This window comes from Homarus americanus, unplaced genomic scaffold (assembly GCF_018991925.1).
Source record: "Homarus americanus isolate GMGI-L3 unplaced genomic scaffold, GMGI_Hamer_2.0 scaffold47967, whole genome shotgun sequence".
Lineage (NCBI taxonomy): Eukaryota > Metazoa > Arthropoda > Malacostraca > Decapoda > Nephropidae > Homarus > Homarus americanus.
In genome coordinates this window covers 1,244,410-1,259,691 of record NW_024731965.1, presented here as the reverse complement: position 1 = coordinate 1,259,691, position 15,282 = coordinate 1,244,410, and positions in this window count along the sequence as shown.

The window sequence follows — 15,282 nt, the reverse complement described above, 5'->3', positions numbered from 1 at the left end:
GGTGAAGGTGTGACCCCAATGGGAACAAATAACACAAAAAAGCAGGCCCGGGATGATAGGGATGTGCATAAAGATGGGGGAAGGACTGGGTGGGCCTCAACAGTGGCTGGGCACTCCCTCCCCTTCCATTTAACAACGACGGCGGCTTGTGGGGTGTTCATTCGATAGTGTCGACGTATATTGAGTATATGAGGATCAAAGTCACGAGCATCTTCGATATCAGCATATGGGGGAATTGTTTAACTAGGATGTTGCAGCATTCAGCTGTGTCCACTGGTGAGGACTACAGGACAACCCCGTAAAACCCAACAGTACTAAATTTTTCATAGACCTCAGGAGTGTGACACTTGACAAAGTTCCGGTTCCTACCTTTTAGGAATTGAATGGTAAGACCGTGTTGTCTGCAATACTTTGTTGTCCAATTAAACTGAACAGAGACGTTTGTCAGTGAGTCCTTGGGGAAGTACAGGTTCAGCTTATTTGGCTAGTTGGCATAAGAGAGGGTGGCAGGGGACGGCCCACCGCCCATGGCATTGGTGTTTCCACACCGGCTAGTGTTTCCCATAGAAACATTCCTGTTACAGTCACAATCACTGAGGTCTGAATCTTGAAGGGTGTGGGATACAGTATGACCAGGCGAGATGGCAATGGTATCCGTATTAGGGATGTCTGTATCCATGAGAGAGGAGGTACCTCCCCTGCGTTTTCGTCGGTGGTGACTCCCCATTGCTGGCAACACTTGCCGGCTGAGGAGACCTTTGTGAGATGATCAGAAAGACAAGAGCACCCATGGGCAAATCTGTCCCTTTATGTGGTCAGACCACAACTGGAAGCCTTCAAGGAAAAAATTCTAAAAACAAAATCTCCCTACGACCTTTTGAACAGGCGCTGTGAGCCACGGGACACCACCAGGAACTTCGGCAAAGTAAACAAACGAGTTATGTGAGGGGGCCACATTTCGAAGAGTAACTGAGGCAAACTGGTGACCGCTGTTGGCTGACGGCCGGCCTGCTTTGCCCAGATGGAAGTGTTGTGGGATGACGAAGGTATCTTATGACATCGGGAAAGTTTACATCTAGTCATACAATTTGGGAATTCTTAGTGGGATGAACTATTGTTAGTATACGTGAGAAGTGTTCTCAGCTACATTCTTAACGCTGCATACTCTGTGAGCATGAAAGGAAATTCTAAATAAAAGGAAAATGTTTATTGCTAAAGTTCACCGAAGCTCATAATATTGGACTTTATAGAGACATTCAGAATCTTGAAAAGGATGGAAGACGTAAACCCAGACAGATTTTTTGTGATGCATCACACCCAACCAACACAAAGGAACACAACTTCAAGTTCACTCAGGTGTCTAGGGAGAATAAAAGGAAGTACTTAAGCCGTGGAAACAAGAACAGCCCTTAACAAGACTACCAAGAACAGTGGGGAGACCCTACACAGGACACTGGCCCTCTTTCTCTATCTTGGCCACCTCTAAATAGGGTGGCCATTAGGCAGGGAAGTATATTAGGCAAGATGTACTACTCAAGCGAAATCTTAAACAAACTTTGTCTAGGTATTAACTTTTATTGGCAGTTTTGGAAAGTGCTGAGGACGTCAGATGACATTTTCTACAAAATATGTTAAACTTTTTTGTTACTTACAAATAAGACTCCAGTCATGGGCAGATGTCCTTATAGAGACTAGGTCTTGTCGGAAAAAGCTGGAATAGTCTAAAAAAAATGAAATGGAGGACAGATCTTAGTTAATACAAGATAAGTGAGAACACAGAGATCCAACACAGAGAGAGAAACAACTGCAAACCGACCACACAACCACACAGTGTCTTATCGAGTTAATGTAGGCTGGGCTAAGTAAAGTCATCAGCAGACAGCTCTTGGTGGCAGAATGCGTCTACCATGTTTACCAGATGTTGCCCAAATATTCGTATATAATTTTTATGATATCCATTAATATAATCTAACGACAAAGGCTCTCACAATGGTTGCAGACATCCTTTCAAGGCTAATGTTATTATAACGCCTAATGTAATTAATATTGGTTTTATCTTCTAAACAATATTCTGGTTATATAAAAAAATAACCATACTTTGCAAGTGACCGCCTGTTAGGTACGTAACAGTCCACATGATAATTAGGTGGAAGGTAATAACGTCATGATTGGAGCTGCAGTGTTCAACTCTGCTCACAGGCGCCGCCATCTTATTCACAGACAGAAAAAAGTGGTCATTTGAACATCATTATACTATATACATATGAGGCTTGAATATTTGTGTCGTTGTTTAAGTGAGCCCGTTTGAGGCGTTCTAATGTCATCAGCTGAAGGAGGAAGTTAAAGTGAGAACTGTTGAGAATATTGTTTACTTTTATTAAATAATATATATATATTTTAAATAAATTTCCTTTATATCCTTGAGCGGAATGTCAAGGACCCATATACAGTGACTGTCTCACCCCTAAGGACTAACCTCAATCCATTCTCTCCTCCCAGTTGGCAGGAAAAAATAAACTGTGGAAATCTTTAGGTAACGCGCCAAGCCTCACGCCCCAGCATTTACCCCTTTAATGGGTAGACCTCTTGCATGCAGCGATATTTCACCCGGAGTTAGGTGTATGAGGCCCAGGTGTTAAATATGAGGCCCAGGTGTTAAATATGAGGCCTAGGTGTTAAATATTAGGCCCAGGTGTTAAGTATGTAGTCCAGATGTTAAATATGTAGCCCAGGTGTTAATTATGAGGCTCTGGTGTTAACTATGCAGCTCAGGTGTTAAATATGAGGCCCAGATATAAGATGGACGACCTACATCTCGAGGGTGACTATCGAATCAGGGTAACACGTTCCCTCGGTGAAGAAGTTGGTGGTCAATTATCAACACATTAACTAAAAGTCACAATGAGATAAAAAACGTTAAGCAATACTGACAATTTAGAAATATAAATAAATCTTATTATAACTCACGTAACTCTTCATTATCCCCCAAAAGGTGTGGTCTTAGTAAAATACAAAGGGATAATAATTCATGGCCGCAGTACCGTCGACGTCCAGCCATACAAGGTGTTCCTCCTCTTGCCCGCGACGATCCTCCCCCTCTCTCCCACAGTAAACACAAGTGACAAAGCAATTATGTGAGTGCCCGCTCTGCGCCAGATACAACAAAGAACACTACTATACAGGGCGGGTATAGCAGGAACCAATGACTGGTCGTTTCATTAAAGTCTCCTTAAGGGAAGATCCATGTTGTTGCGCCATAAAGCTTCACGCCAGGACACGCCCAACGCCGCCTACCTGAGCGGGTAGCTGGTCACCCAGACTGCTCACCAAAAAGATCCGAACTTGAGTAATTCACTGAAGGAGATAAAAATGTCACAGATCTCCTAAATAGACGCCTTGATTGATCTACACCAGTTAATCTGGCGTTGTCCCCAGTGATAGCTGGCCAGCCACGGCAGTGACGACGCCCCACGTATAACCAACCAGGTCCATCATCTCCACTCTGTCGTGCAGAGGTCAATCATTTGCTTCTGACGGGTCTAAAATTTTGTGTGTTGAGTGGAATACACACACACAGTGTGTGTATATGCATATATATATATATATATATATATATATATATATATATATATATATATATAGAGAGAGAGAGAGAGAGAGAGAGAGAGAGAGAGAGAGAGAGAGAGAGAGAGAGAGAGAGAGAGAGAGAGAGAGAGAGAGAGAGAGAGAGAGAGAGAGAGAGAGAGAGAGAGAGAGAGAGAGAGAGAGAGAGTCATAAGTGTATATTAAGTGGAAGTATAAGTGTTTAAGGAGGAATAAGTTACCGTGCCCTCAAATGACGTGTCGCACCCTCAAATGATGTGTCACGCTCAGATGGCGTGTCACAATCTCAGATGGTGTGTCACACCCTCAGTTAGTGTGTCACAATCTCAGATGGTGTGTCACACCCTCAGTTAGTGTGTCACAAACTCAGATGGTGTGTCACACCTTCAGATGGTGTGTTGTTACCATGTTACTCCAGTAAGTTAAATAGGTAATGGTGTAACTGTAACAGCTTGTGTCATGTAAACACCTGATGGCCGCCACCCTGCCTGTCTGCGGGGTCGTGTTATACAGTGTATAGTCATAAAACGCCATGGCCTCGCTGCTCATATATCACACTCCAGGCACGATGAACTTTTTTTTGATCTTGTTAGGAGAGGCATAAGCAGCAGGCGGCGCCACACACACGACCAGCTCCCGCTCAGCTGTGACACGCCATCCTTACGAGATTCCAACGTGGGAGTGTTTGAGGATCCCCAGCCGGGACTGTGCTGGGCGGGGCCCTTGACCATCTCTCCTCAGGAAGATGGTCGCCTCCCTCACCACATCCCGTGAGGGATAACACCAGCCCTCTCAGTATGGGGCGGGTCGCTGTTTACTGAGCTATTTTGTGTACTGGTTACAATGAAGGGCTGGGTTCTGCGATTTGGTTTTAGTCTGACTGACTACCTTTTGTATGTTTTGCTATTATTAATAATGTTGTCATGATTGTAGTTCCGATACTCCAAGATTACTAAGCTCCTCCTTATGTGTTAATGGTTCAACATTCAATTATACGAATATAAAACTTTATGGGTTTGTTGAATAAGCCTCAAGGCTCAGGCCAGGCCTTCCGACGTTAATGCCCTTAGTATCACCCTTGTCATCACCATCTATAATGAGTCACAGTACAAATTGCTGGTGTAGGTCAGCGGGCTGATGAACTTTGGGTTGTGTACGGCTGGGACCAGGCAGCCCCGGGTCCCATAATATCTCACACAGCACACTCGCTTGCTCTCATCCATAACTCTGCGGAAACACACTTCCCCTCTGGTCACCTGTCCGTCAGTTGCATATTCATCCATTACACAAACGACTGTCACGTGTCATAAACACGTGAGGTCGTGGAGTTGTTTGCCTGTATGAAGAATGATGATGTAGGTGGACGCGTAAAGATCTAAACGTTTACTCAATAGTGATATATTATGTTACAGTCACGTAATTAACGTTGAAAATGGTACAGTCTTGCATAAGACGAATGGTCGTGGCAGATCACTAACATCAGGTTGAGGGACTACATTAGGCTGTTGTTTTGGTGTTGTCTGGCAGTTTGTCACACCTACGCTGCACCATCCACGCAGCCGTTCATATACGCCTAATACACCCCTTTACTTTCTACTCCGTTGACAGTTTTTTCATTCTTTGTTTTCTTGAGCAATTGTCTTATTTCTTATGTGTGTGTGTGTGTGTGTGTGTGTGTGTGTGTGTGTGTGTGTGTGTGTGTGTGTGTGTGTGTGTGTGTGTGTGTGTGTGTGTTTTCATACAAAGGAGTGTTAGTTATAAGACTAGCGAGGTTATCATAAAACTATCTATATCTTGCGCTTGTGAGACCTCACTTGGATTACGCAGTTCAGTTCTGGTCGTCGTATTACAGAATGGACATGGAATCCCTAGAAAGCATTCAGAGGAGAATGACAAGACTAATCCCGGGTATTAGGAACCTCGAGTGACGTAGAGTGAGGGCGATATGATCGAGGTGTATAAATGGAAGTCAGGGTTAAAAAAGGTGATACAACGAAAGTACTCAAACTATCCAACCAAGAACGAACTCGTAGCAGTTATTTTAAATTAGACAGATTTAGATTTAGGCGCGAAATAGGTGGACATTTGTTTGAAAATAGAGTAGTGGATGAGTGGAACAAGTTACCGAACTTAATCATTAACTCGAATACGGTGGATAGCTTCAAACATACAGTAGGTTGGACGGATATATTAGCGATGGGGGTTGGGTGTAAACGGGACTACCGCAGTATGGGCCAATAGTCCCGCTGCCGTTTCCTCCATTCTTATGTTCTTTTGTTCGTATGTGTGTGTGTGTGTGTGTGTGTGTGTGTGTGTGTGTTACTAGCTCTTCCTCACTGGATATAGAATATTGTGAACTCAGTATTTCATACATGTATTGATAAATTTTGATGAAACTTGACAAATGAATTCGGTGTTGGCTAGTAAAGAACTTATATGTATTTGATTTAGGTGAGTGTAAAATCAAAGAACTCTGTGGTTGTGTCTGTGGAGAAAATATTCTAAAATTTGGTGAACGGATTTTCACACAACTCGAAAAGTGGATTAAGTAGCACAGGAGCTGGAAAACGAATGACAAAACCGTTTATTTTTTTCAGGAAAGCTACTTGATGTCTTCACAATACCAAGGAGTAAAGTTCTCGATGATTCTATCTGAGGAAAACTAGTAATCTAATATGGCCGTCGTCGCAATTCTAGAATATCAGGAAAACACTAAAAGGGCTATAAGTTTGTTACTATTTGTCGTAGGAAAATTAATTTAGGATCTAGTGTTTCCTAATATTTGCGTATTGGGGCGGCGATCATCTTGGATACTGAGTTCTCCTTGAGTGTGATTTCTGGGGACTTTACTCCCTCGTGTTGTGTGGACGTCAAAGAAGCTCTCCCGAGAAAATCAGCTTTCAATATTTTTTCGTAGTTATCTGTGAAATTCAGCTAATGATCTTGTGTTATGAGTGTTTAATCGACAAGAATAAAACTTATACAATAGAAAATGTTGAGAGGATAAAGATGGCGCTGTCTTGATCAAAGTTGTGTGAAGGTCGGGTGTTGTGCTCAGGTTAACATTTTCTTACATTTAACTTTGATTTATCGTTTTTTGTTTGGATACGTTTTTTTCTTACTCCTTTTATGTTTTTTCTGGTGTTGTGATAGATAATGTACCAGAGGGTGGCTCATACTGGTCAATACTGGGAACAAACCCTACAAATGCCACTGACGATGACGTAACCTTCACCTGTCATAAAACTCTTAAGTCTAGAGTTTTATGACGGGTGAAGGCATCAGCCCTGAGTGACGTCCGTGGTTTGGTTCCTGAGACGAGAGAGACTACGTTGAGCCTTAGGAGAACACTGAGTCCTGGGGTTGTTAACACTTTCTCTCATTTAAACGTTATGTTTAAACCATTATGATAAAAGATCATGACAGTACACCTGAGTAATTTGACTTAAGATTAATAATAATGTCTGACTTTCCATGTTTTTATTTCCCTTTGGGTGAGCAGGTGCTATACCTCGGCTACTTCAAGGAATTACAGTGCGTGAGGGTGCCAGAGGCTGCCTCACTCCACTACTAGGGAAGGTGGGTGTCATCCGACCCAGAGCCTGGCTGGGAGGGTAAGGCGTGGGCTGGGCTCCACACCGCGACTGCATGACGTCCTGGGTGAGATAAGGGAAGGGGGTATGTGTTGGTGGTGATGGACCAGCCAGCAAGTCACAAGTGTTGTTCTTTCGCCCGATACTGGTGACAGCTGAGGTAGAGTACCACTGTGCCCCTCTCGCTGAGTCAGGGTTACACCGTCCCCCTTTTGTACAATATACAATTATACGCACCTTTACAATACATGTAAACTGAAATTAATCCACGCTCTTACTATGGACACATGGCCCAAGTGTCCACTACAGCGATTAAGGTGGAGTACAGAGGTAAGCGAATAGTTCACAATATACAGTCCATACACTGGAGGTATGTTGGGGGTAAAGAGCCAGTCAGCCGTCTACCTCTTCTCCACACACCTCAACATTCACAACACACCGATAGCAACACAACACGGACGAGCCATTGTCATGTCAGACCCTAGAATAACTAGCGGCCTCTCACTCGACATGTCAGACCCTGGACTAACTAGCGGCCCCTCACCCGACATGTCACACTCTGTACTAACTAGTGGCCCCTAACTCGACATGTCAGACCCTGGACAAACTAGCGGCCCCTCACCCGACATGTCACACTCTGTACTAACTAGTGGCCCCTAACTCGACATGTCAGACCCTGGACTGACTAGTGGCCTCTCACTCGACATGTCAGACCCTGGACTAACTAGCGGCCCCTCACCCTGCATGTCAGACGCTGGACTAACTAGCGGCCCCTCATCCGACATGTCAGACCCTGGACTAACTAGCGGCCTCTCATCCGGACATGTCAGACCCTGACTAACTAGCGGCCCCTCATCTGACATGTCAGACCCTGGACCAACTAGCGGCCCCTCACCCGACATGTCAGACCCTGGACTAACTAGCGGCCCTCATCCGACATGTCAGACCTGGACTAACTGCGGGCCCCTCATCCGACACATGTCAGACCCTGGACTAACTAGCGGCCCTCATCCGACATGTCAGACCCTGGACTAACTAGCGGCCCCTCACTCGACATGTCAGACCGTGGACTAACTAGCGGCCCCTCATCCGACATGTCAGACCCTGGACTAACTAGCGGCCCTCACTGACATGTCAGACCCTGACTAACTAGTGGGCCCTCATTCGACATGTCAGACCCTGACTAACTAGTGTCAACAATATCAGGTTTAACTTTGGTCTATCTGGTTGGCTTATATGGTAAGTCCGGCTGGTAAATGGGTGTGGTGGTGTGGCTGTGCAGGGATGTGGTGGTAGGGTGGTGATGGTGGTGTGGTAGTGGTGTTGGTGATGGGGTAGTGTGGTTGTGGAGTGGCGTGGTGGTGTCTTTGTGTAATGATGCGGTGATGGTGGTTTGGTAGTGTGGCTGTGTACTGGAGTGGTGTGGTGGTGGTGTAGTGTAGGATGATGTAGTGGTGTGGTAGTGTGGTGGTGGTATGCTGGTGGATGCATTGTAGTGGTGTGGTGTTGTGGTGGTAGGTGTGTTGTGTGGTAGTGTGGTGGTGGTGGTGTTGTGATGGTATTATGGTGGTGGTGGTGTTGTGATGGTGGTAGTGGTGATGGTATTGTGGTGGTGGTGGTGGTGTTGTGATGGTGTTGTAGTGGTGATGGTGTTGTGGTGGTGGTGTTGAGGTGGTGTTGTTCTGGTGGAGGTGGTAGTGTTTGTAGTGATGTTGGTGGTGACGGTGGGACTAGTGGCGGTGGTATGGTGGTGTTGTTGTAGTGATGTTGTGGTTGTGGGAGTGGTGGCGTAGTGGTAGTCATGGTGGTGGTAGTAGTGTTAATGATAGTCGTGGTGGTGGTGGTGTGGTGGTAATGGTAGTCGTGGTGGTGGTAATGGTAGTGGTGGTAGTGGTGGTGGTCGTGGTGATAGTGGTGGTTTGGTGGTGGTAGTGGTAGTGGTGGTAGTGGTAGTCGTGGTGGTGGTATTGTTAGTGGTGGTGGTGTGGTGGTGTTTCTCTACACCATTTGCCTCTGTCTACACAGCAGTAATTGGGAACCTGGATGTTAATCGATTTGCGGATTGTATTCCGGGGAAATGGTTAGCCAGTGCAGTTGGCGAGTTGTCCGGTCTTCTCAGACTATTCCTTGACACTGGGTCATAACAACATAAGAAAATAAGGAATCTGCAATAGGCCGGTTGGCCTGTGCATGGCAGCTCCTGTCGAGAGTTACTACCACTCTCTATCATCCATGAATCTATCTAGCCTCCTTTTGAAACTTTCCAGAGTTCCCGCACTTACTACAAAGTTGCTAAGCTTGATCCACCTGTCCAACACCCTATTTGAGAACCAGTTTATTCCTATCTCTCTCCTAAACCTAAACTTATCCAACTTAAATCCGTTGTTACGAGTCGTATCCTGCTCCGATATTATAAGACCTTACAGCTCGTTGACTCAGGGTGTGGTTGTTGGGTTGGGACAGCTTCACTAACAAATTCACGCCTAGGTGGCCTTTGCCGGGCCATTCTCGCTGCACGAGAGCCAACCATTATTATTGTTATGGTGGTGTGTGGTTCTACGAGGTAGTGGTGGCGGTGGTGGTAGTGGTAGTCGTGGTGAAGGGTGGTCGTGGCGTTGATAGTGGTCGTTGTGGTGTGGTGGGTGTGTGGTAGGTGGTGGTGGTGGTGGTGGTGGTGGTGGTAGGGTGGGTGGTGGTGTGGTGGTGGTAGGGTAATATTAGGTGGTAGTGGGAGATAGTGGTGTTATGGGTGGTGGTAGTGGTGGTGGTAGTGGTTGGGTGGTGGGTGGTGTGGTAGGGTAGGTGGTAGAGTATGGTAGGTAGGGTGGTGGTGGTGGTGGTAGGGTGGTGATGGTGTTGTAGTGAGTAGTGGTGGTAGTGGGTAATATTTAGGTGGTGGGGTAGATAGTGGTGGTGTTAGGGTGGTGGTAGTGGTAGTGGTGGTGAGGTGGTAGTGGTAGTGGTGGTGGTGGTAGTGGTAGTGGTGGTGGTGCTAGTCGGGTGGTGGTGCTAGTGGTGGTGAGGTAGTGTAGTGGAGAATTAATTGGTGGTGAGGTGGTGGTGGTGGTGGTGGTGGTAGAAGTGGTGGAAACAATTGGTGGTAGCAGTGGTGGTGGTAGTGGAAGTGGTGGTGCTGGTGGTGAGTGGTAGTAGTAGTTGTTGGTAGGCGGTGGTGGTAGTGGTGGTAGTAATTGGTGGTAGTAGTGGTGGTAGTAGTGGTGGTGGTGGTGGTAGTAGTGATGGTAGTGGTGGTAGTTGTGATGGTAGTGGTGGTAGTTGTGATGGTAGTGGTGGTAGTGGTGATGGTAGTGGTGGTAGTGGTAATGGTAGTGGTGGTAGTGGTGATGGTAGTGGCGCACATTATTCAGAGGCAGTAAGAAGGACAGATGGGGGACACAGATGGCCGCTCATGTAACACACTAGTTACTGTCACTTCTTGTTAGCGCCAGGAGTGACCAGTCAATTATGTGTTTTTATGCTCAGCCTTAGATATATAAGGGTCGAACAACAACTTCAGTAATTATCCCGCTTACTGTGCTGCCTCACACGTTAATTTTAAAGTGTAAAAAGTTTCTTCTATGCTTATTTGTACTTTACCATACAGTTATGCGGATGTAGGTAAAATAAAGGCAGCATAATATATCAATTTGTCAATAAAACAATGGAAGAGTAAGTGGGCTACACATGCCTAACGTCCCGCGAAGAGCAGCGTGGATACGGTGCACTGTAGCGGACACCACAGTCGACCACCTTCATTTTCCATAAATGTAATCTTAGAAATTCATTCTGAACTAGGTGAACTGGGGTGCCCTGGACGCGAACCAGCGATCTAAGGGGACGCTCATTGATGACTTTAGTGACATTGGTATGGCGTTCTAGTAAAATCTGTTTTTCAACATTTACTTTTTAATCTGAAATTTTGCTGCTGATAAAAACGACACTGAAGCTAAAATACCAAGAGGTTCACACTGAAGAGCAACATACTGTATATTAAATGTAGAAATGAGCTTATAACAGCTTCATTAGGCTATCCTTGGTTGAGACGAGTTACTATTTGCAATTGTTTGTAATCCACAACGTTTTTGTACGTCTTTAACCCTTGGCGGTTCAGCTGATTACCTTTTTTGTGCATCTAATGGCCGAGATGCGAGACCCGGGAGTGTCCCTGGGGAGGGGATGAGACACGCAGCCTGGTGGAGCAGGTGACGCCCACTGTCCCACACTAGGTGGTGCTGAAGCCTCCCTGCTGTTTCACAACAACATTACAAGTCAGAAAAATCAGGTCAGGGACACTGAGTGGCGTTAGGACACACCCGGGGACACCGAGTGTGGGCAGAACACACACAGGGACACTGAGTGAGGATAGGACACACACAGGGACACTGAGTGTGGGTAGGACACACACAGGGACACTGAGTGTGGGTAGGACACGCTCAGAAACACCAAGATATGCCAGGAACAAAGTAAAGGGACCCCACACTGTACTGTTGCCCTTCCATACACTAATGATGGTCGTCTGTCATGGCTGAACCTGTTTCACCATACTCTCTCAGGCAATGCTGAGCCAATATATCTATACACGTAGATATTTGACACGTGCTAAGTACTGTACGTAGAGCGTAATGTCTCTAGGCTGTTGTTTACTTATCAGTACACGCGCACACACACGCGCACACACACACACCACCAAGCACTAGCAAGGTTTAGCAGTGGACTACTGCACCATCCTCGTCATCGCCACCTCCTGCCACCAGCAGTCCCCCTCCCACCTCGTCTGAAAGACGAGCACTGCCGCACCTGACACCACTAACAGAGAGAGTTGTATGTATGGAAGACTAGCACTGCTGCACCTGACACCACTAACATAGAGAGTTGTGTGGCTGGAAGACTAGCACTGCCGCACCTGAAACCTCGCAGTGAGCTGTGTGTTTGGAAGACTACATAAGAAAATATGAATGGAGGAAACAGCAGCGGGCCTCTTGGCCCATACTGGGCAGTCCTATTTACACCCAACCCCTATTGCTCATATATCCATCCAACATATGTTTGAAGCTGTCCAGCGTATTCGAATTAATGATGATATTTGGTAACTTGTTCCACTCGTCCACTACTCTATTTCTAAACCAATGTTTACCTATTTCGCGCCTAAATCTAAATTTGTCTCATTTAAAACCATTGTTACGAGTTCGCTCCTGGTTGGATAGTTTGAGTACCTTTGTAATGTCCCCGTTTTTCAGCCCTGACTTCCATTTATACACCTCTATTATATTGCCCCTCACTCTGCATCTCTCGAGGGAGTGCAAATTAAGATGCTTTAACCTGTCTCTGTGCTCAAAGTTCCGAATGCCCTGGATTAGTGTTGTCATTCTCCTCTGAATTCTTTCCAAGGATTCTATATCCGTTCTGAAATACGGTGATCAGAATTGAACTGCGTAATCAAAGTGAGGTCTCACAAGCTCAAGATATAGTTTTAGGATGACCTCGCTAGGCTTGTAACTAACACTCCTTTGTGTGAGCCCAAGTACTTTCTTAGCCTTGTTTCAAGCAAGTACACATTGTTTACTTGGCTTAAGATTCCTACTTATCATTACTCCTAAATCTTTCTCGCACTCGGATTTCTCAATAACATCATTGCTCATCTGGTATCTGGTTTCCCTGTTTACATCTCCTATACTGAGTACTTTACATTTGTCCACATTGAATTTCATCTGCCACTTTTTCAGACCATTCGAAAAATTGGTTTAGATTTCTCTAGTTTTGCTGAGTCTTCGTCAGATTTAATTACACGCCCTAATTTAGTGTCTATATTAAACAATAATGGTTCAAGTACTGAGCCTACAGGAACTCCACTAGTTACGTTGCTCCAATGGGCTTTAGTGCCGTTAATGCTCACTCTCTGTTTCCAGTCCTGTAACCACGCCTAATCCATTTTAGAATATCTCCTTTAATGCCATGAGCTTCCACTTTTCTTATAGGTCTATCGTGGGGGACTCTGTCCAAGGCTTTGCTAAAGCCAAGATATACCACATCATAATTGTGCCCCTCGTCCACTGATTCGAAAACAGATGAAAAGAATGTTAATAGAGTAGTTAGACATGAACGCCCGCTTGTGAAGCCATGTTGGGAATCATTGATCAACTTGTGCTTCTTCAGGTGATTTCGAATGGAGTTTGAAATGATTGCTTCCAGTAATTTGCCTACAATTGATGTTAGACTGATTTGACGGTAATTAGAGGATAGTGATCAATCTCCCTTCTTGAAAATCGGTATTACATTCGCTATCCTCCAGGATTCTGGTACTACACCCGTTTTTAAGAACATGTTAAACAACTTTGCTAAGGGCATACTAAGCCCTTCCTTACATTCCTTTAATACTCTGGCAAATATCTCAGTGGGACCTGGTGACTTATTAGGCTTTAGTTTGTCTATTTGCTTACTAACATCGTTACTAGTCACTACTATCTCGTTCAATTTATTTTCTTCACTATTTCTGTATAGAGTCGGTGCCTCGGGTATCATGTTTAAATTTTCGGTGGTGAAAACTGTTGAAAAATATTTATTCAGATTATTGCTCATTTCTCCGTCGTTATCAGTTAGCTCGCCGGTATCTGACTGTATTGGTCAAATCTTTTCTCGTGTTTTAGTTTGATACATTTGATAGAATCCCTTTGGGTTTGACTTCTCCTCCCTGGCTACCTACAGTTCATTATTCCTCTTTGCTTTTCTTATCTCGGTCTAACCCTACCGGCCAATACCTTATAATAATCTCGGAGGTAAACTTCACCACGATTTATTCTCCTACCTATAGCCTTCCTTTGTCCAATAATATTCTTTAAATAATTTTTTATCCATTTAGGGTCATTGTTGTTTGATGTGAGTTTTCTGTATGGTATGTTCTGCATTTGTGCATTAAAACTCATTATTTAAATTGTTGTGGAACTCGTAAAACTCAGATCTCGTGATCAGGTCATCCCTAACCATCAAGTCTCCAGTTAAGGTAAGGTCGCCCTCTGTGGGTACATTGTGCGAGGTCACCTCATGTGAGGTCCTGTAATTCACCACCAAGCATGATTCGCCTTCTCTCAGCTGCCTCTTTAATCTATCAAAGCTTGCCCTTCTGAAATCTGGGACTTTAGTGGAATTTTCCTTGCGGCTGCCCTAAAATTCTAATTTGAATCTTATTTCTTTGTGATCGCTGTTGGCAAGTTCGTTCCCTACCTCGACATTACTAATGAGGCTTTCTTTGCTTGACAGAACTAAATCGAGTATATTATTACCCCGGGTGGGGTCGGTTATATGTTGACTTAGGAAACAGTCCTGGATTGTTTCAAGAAAATCCTCTGATTCTGAGTTACCTGTAAGGTCAGTCCAATCTATTTGGCTAAAGTTAAAGTTGCCTACAATACAGACTTTGTTGTGTATGGAAGCCCTGCGCATTTCATCCCAAATAAGTCACTCATTAACTCTTATCAAGATTAGGAGGTCTATATTTTAATCCTGTGATTAATTTTTCCCCACCATCGATTAATTCAGTTTTTATTTCCCTATTTATTTCACACTTCAGATTATCCCTGGCATAGATTGCTACTCAGCCTCCTTTCCTAATCTGCCTATCGGTATGGAATAATTTGTAACCTGCAATTTCGTATTTGACAGGTAACTCACGTGAGTCTAAGTTTGTCCATGCTTCGGTTAATGCTGTGTTAACGATTTTTTTGGTACATACCAATGCCCCGATTTCATCCATTTTGTTTCTCATACTTCTACTGTTTGCGTAGTAGACATTTAAGTTAGTCGTGTTCTGAGTCCTCTCTTTGTCACGTTTAGGTTTTAACTCCCTGCTTAATTTAGTTTTGTCATCATTCCTAGCACTATTTCCCTGTAACCTTTCACTTTGTTTTCCCGCTCCCACTGCAGTCTCCTCCACCCCTGTGCTCATATGTTCTCCTAGCAGTTTAAAGACTTCGACATCTTTTGAACTGCCCTCTCGAGAGAGCCGGCCAAAGTTGCCACCCCATCCCTAGACAGATGCACCCCATCCCTAGCATAAAGGTCCCCTCTGCCGCACCTGACACCACTAACAGGG